The 5,000-nt window shown below is 54.5% G+C and overlaps 1 non-coding gene across 1 annotated transcript; it reads left to right on the top strand.

Moving 5' to 3' along the window:
- Positions 1-3,119: 3,119 nt before the first annotated feature.
- LOC144420307 (small subunit ribosomal RNA) lies at positions 3,120-4,929 on the top strand. The gene has a single exon (XR_013474660.1). It is a non-coding gene; the product is annotated as a small subunit ribosomal RNA (ribosomal RNA).
- The last annotated feature ends 71 nt before the right edge of the window (positions 4,930-5,000 follow it).

Raw genomic sequence — 5,000 nt, 5'->3', positions numbered from 1 at the left:
CGGGCGAGAGAGTGCTGCGTCGCCGGCATCGGCGTCGAAAGAAGCCGAGCCAAAAAAAGTTAAAGTACAAACGTGCAAGCATACTAACCTAACCCTAGGTAAGGCATGTCAGAGCGAAAGACAGTAATTTCGAATGAGCCAAGAAAGAGCGGTGCGGGGCCGGTCGGAGCGCACCCTTTTCTCGGTGGCTGGCGGGCAAGAGAGTGCTGCGTCGCCGGCATCGGCGTCGAAAGAAGCCGAGCCGAAAAAAGTTAAAGTACAAACGTGCAAGCATACTAACCTAACCCTAGGTAAGGCATGTCAGAGCGAAAGACAGTAATTTCGAATGAGCCAAGAAAGAGCGGTGCAGGGCCGGTCGGAGCGCACCCTTTTCTCGGTGGCTGGCGGGCGAGAGAGTGCTGCGTCGCCGGCATCGGCGTCGAAAGAAGCCGAGCCGAAAAAAGTTAAAGTACAAACGTGCAAGCATACTAACCTAACCCTAGGTAAGGCATGTCAGAGCGAAAGACAGTAAACTCGAATGAGCCAAGAAAGAGCGGTGCGGGGCCGGTCGGAGCGCACCCTTTTCTCGGTGGCTGGCGGGCGAGAGAGTGCTGCGTCGCCGGCATCGGCGTCGAAAGAAGCCGAGCCGAAAAAAGTTAAAGTACAAACGTGCAAGCATACTAACCTAACCCTAGGTAAGGCATGTCAGAGCGAAAGACAGTAATTTCGAATGAGCCAAGAAAGAGCGGTGCGGGGCCGGTCGGAGCGCACCCTTTTCTCGGTGGCTGGCGGGCGAGAGAGTGCTGCGTCGCCGGCATCGGCGTCGAAAGAAGCCGAGCCGAAAAAAGTTAAAGTACAAACGTGCAAGCATACTAACCTAACCCTAGGTAAGGCATGTCAGAGCGAAAGACAGTAATTTCGAATGAGCCAAGAAAGAGCGGTGCGGGGCCGGTCGGAGCGCACCCTTTTCTCGGTGGCTGGCGGGCGAGAGAGTGCTGCGTCGCCGGCATCGGCGTCGAAAGAAGCCGAGCCGAAAAAAGTTAAAGTACAAACGTGCAAGCATACTAACCTAACCCTAGGTAAGGCATGTCAGAGCGAAAGACAGTAATTTCGAATGAGCCAAGAAAGAGCGGTGCGGGGCCGGTCGGAGCGCACCCTTTTCTCGGTGGCTGGCGGGCGAGAGAGTGCTGCGTCGCCGGCATCGGCGTCGAAAGAAGCCGAGCCAAAAAAAGTTAAAGTACAAACGTGCAAGCATACTAACCTAACCCTAGGTAAGGCATGTCAGAGCGAAAGACAGTAAACTCGAATGAGCCATGAAAGAGCGGTGCGGGGCCGGTCGGAGCGCACCCTTTTCTCGGTGGCTGGCGGGCGAGAGAGTGCTGCGTCGCCGGCATCGGCGTCGAAAGAAGCCGAGCCGAAAAAAGTTAAAGTACAAACGTGCAAGCATACTAACCTAACCCTAGGTAAGGCATGTCAGAGCGAAAGACAGTAATTTCGAATGAGCCAAGAAAGAGCGGTGCGGGGCCGGTCGGAGCGCACCCTTTTCTCGGTGGCTGGCGGGCGAGAGAGTGCTGCGTCGCCGGCATCGGCGTCGAAAGAAGCCGAGCCAAAAAAAGTCAAAGTACAAACGTGCAAGCATACTAACCTAACCCTAGGTAAGGCATGTCAGAGCGAAAGACAGTAATTTCGAATGAGCCAAGAAAGAGCGGTGCGGGGCCGGTCGGAGCGCACCCTTTTCTCGGTGGCTGGCGGGCGAGAGAGTGCTGCGTCGCCGGCATCGGCGTCGAAAGAAGCCGAGCCAAAAAAAGTTAAAGTACAAACGTGCAAGCATACTAACCTAACCCTAGGTAAGGCATGTCAGAGCGAAAGACAGTAAACTCGAATGAGCCATGAAAGAGCGGTGCGGGGCCGGTCGGAGCGCACCCTTTTCTCGGTGGCTGGCGGGCGAGAGAGTGCTGCGTCGCCGGCATCGGCGTCGAAAGAAGCCGAGCCGAAAAAAGTTAAAGTACAAACGTGCAAGCATACTAACCTAACCCTAGGTAAGGCATGTCAGAGCGAAAGACAGTAATTTCGAATGAGCCAAGAAAGAGCGGTGCGGGGCCGGTCGGAGCGCACCCTTTTCTCGGTGGCTGGCGGGCGAGAGAGTGCTGCGTCGCCGGCATCGGCGTCGAAAGAAGCCGAGCCGAAAAAAGTTAAAGTACAAACTTGCAAGCATACTAACCTAACCCTAGGTAAGGCATGTCAGAGCGAAAGACAGTAATTTCGAATGAGCCAAGAAAGAGCGGTGCGGGGCCGGTCGGAGCGCACCCTTTTCTCGGTGGCTGGCGGGCGAGAGAGTGCTGCGTCGCCGGCATCGGCGTCGAAAGAAGCCGAGCCAAAAAAAGTTAAAGTACAAACGTGCAAGCATACTAACCTAACCCTAGGTAAGGCATGTCAGAGCGAAAGACAGTAAATTCGAATGAGCCATGAAAGAGCGGTGCGGGGCCGGTCGGAGCGCACCCTTTTCTCGGTGGCTGGCGGGCGAGAGAGTGCTGCGTCGCCGGCATCGGCGTCGAAAGAAGCCGAGCCGAAAAAAGTTAAAGTACAAACGTGCAAGCATACTAACCTAACCCTAGGTAAGGCATGTCAGAGCGAAAGACAGTAATTTCGAATGAGCCAAGAAAGAGCGGTGCGGGGCCGGTCGGAGCGCACCCTTTTCTCGGTGGCTGGCGGGCGAGAGAGTGCTGCGTCGCCGGCATCGGCGTCGAAAGAAGCCGAGCCGAAAAAAGTTAAAGTACAAACGCGATGCTAATGAGCGAGCCGTTGTCTCGACTAATATGTAGGGGGCGTTCGATCGAGCGTCTGGCTTGAGCGCTTGTCGGCCTAGCAGAACGGTCGCATTGTTATGCCCGGGTTTTAGGCACCGCTGCAGGCGGCCGGCAGAGCTCTTGTTTGTGCGAAACTGAATGGATCGAGCCCGAGAGAGGGCGAGCAAAGAAAAAACGCAAATCGCTCCGCCTGGCACTGCCGGCGAGAGCGTGGACGTCGCGGCCAGCGACTGTCGAAGCTGAGTACGGCCGCAGGCGATCGCCTCGGTCTTAAACGAATGCGACGAGCACGCGCCGGGCGGCCCAGCAAGGGCCGAGCGCAGCTGTCGCAGCTATCTGGTTGATCCTGCAAGTAGTGATATGCTTGTCTCAAAGATTAAGCCATGCAGGTGCAAGTACGAGTTCTCGTAAAGCGAAACTGCGAATGGCTCATTAAATCAGTCTTGGTTTATTTGGTCTCGTAAGCGAAGTGGATAACTGTGGTAATTCTAGAGCTAATACATGCATTAAGCGCCGACTTCGGGAGGCGCGCTTTTATCAGATCAAAACCGACCGGGTTCGTCCTGTGACGTTTGATGACTCTGGATAACCACGCGGATCGTACGGTCTCTGCACCGACGACGTATCATTCAAGTGTCTGCCCTATCAACTGTCGAAGGTACGCTACGTGCCTACCTTTGTGATAACGGGTAACGGGGAATCAGGGTTCGATTCCGGAGAGGGAGCCTGAGAAACGGCTACCACATCCAAGGAAGGCAGCAGGCGCGCAAATTACCCATTCCCGACACGGGGAGGTAGTGACGAAAAATAACAATACAGGACTCTAACGAGGCCCTGTAATTGGAATGAGTACATCCTAAAACTCTTAACGAGTATCCATTGGAGGGCAAGTCTGGTGCCAGCAGCCGCGGTAATTCCAGCTCCAACAGTGTATGCTAAAGTTGTTGCGGTTGAAAAGCTCGTAGTTGGATTTTGGGCGAGCGCCGCCGGTCCGTCGCAAGGCGTGTCACTGGTTGCGTTCGCCTCACCTTCGGTTCTCCGTCGGTGCTCTTGACTGAGTGTCGGCGGTGGCCGATAAGTTTACTTTGAAAAAATTAGAGTGTTCAAAGCAGGCTGTTCGCCTGCATAGTGTTGCATGGAATAATGGAATAGGACCTCGGTTCTATTTTGTTGGTTTTCGGAGCACGAGGTAATGATTAAGAGGGACAGACGGGGGCGTCCGTACTCTGCCGTTAGAGGTGAAATTCTTGGATCGGCGGAAGACGAACTACTGCGAAAGCATTCGCCAAGAATGTTTTCTTTAATCAAGAGCGAAAGTCAGAGGTTCGAAGACGATCAGATACCGTCCTAGTTCTGACTATAAACGATGCCAACTAGCGATCGGGAGGCGTTACCATGACGACCTTTCCGGCAGCTTCCGGGAAACCAAAGTCTTTGGGTTCCGGGGGAAGTATGGTTGCAAAGCTGAAACTTAAAGGAATTGACGGAAGGGCACCACCAGGAGTGGAGCCTGCGGCTTAATTTGACTCAACACGGGGAAACTCACCCGGCCCGGACACAGGTAGGATTGACAGATTGAGAGCTCTTTCTTGATTCTGTGGGTGGTGGTGCATGGCCGTTCTTAGTTGGTGGAGCGATTTGTCTGGTTAATTCCGATAACGAACGAGACTCTGGCATGCTAAATAGTTACGCGACCTTCTCGGTCGGCGTCTAACTTCTTAGAGGGACTAGTGGCGTTTAGCCACACGAGATTGAGCAATAACAGGTCTGTGATGCCCTTAGTTGTCCGGGGCCGCACGCGCGCTACACTGAGTGAAGCAGCGAGTGTCTAACCTAGGCCGAAAGGTCCGGGTAACCCGTTGAACCTCATTCGTGATTGGGATAGGGACTTGCAATTGTTTCCCTTGAACGAGGAATTCCCAGTAAGCGCAAGTCATCAACTTGCGTTGATTACGTCCCTGCCCTTTGTACACACCGCCCGTCGCTACTACCGATTGAATGGTTTAGTGAGATCCTTGGATCGGCCCCGTCGCGGCTGGCAACGGCCGCGTCGGCGTGTCGAGAAGACGATCAAACTTGATCATTTAGAGGAAGTAAAAGTCGTAACAAGGTTTCCGTAGGTGAACCTGCGGAAGGATCATTACCGAAAGTGGTGGTAGGCCCCGGCCGACCGCGCACTTAATTGTCTTTGGGTGCCGCCGAGAGGGCGGCCGT

This window comes from Styela clava, chromosome 2 (genome assembly GCF_964204865.1).
Source record: "Styela clava chromosome 2, kaStyClav1.hap1.2, whole genome shotgun sequence".
Taxonomy (NCBI): Eukaryota; Metazoa; Chordata; class Ascidiacea; order Stolidobranchia; family Styelidae; genus Styela; species Styela clava.
Note: the sequence above shows the minus strand (reverse complement) of the source record. Positions and strands in the feature narration are given on the sequence as shown.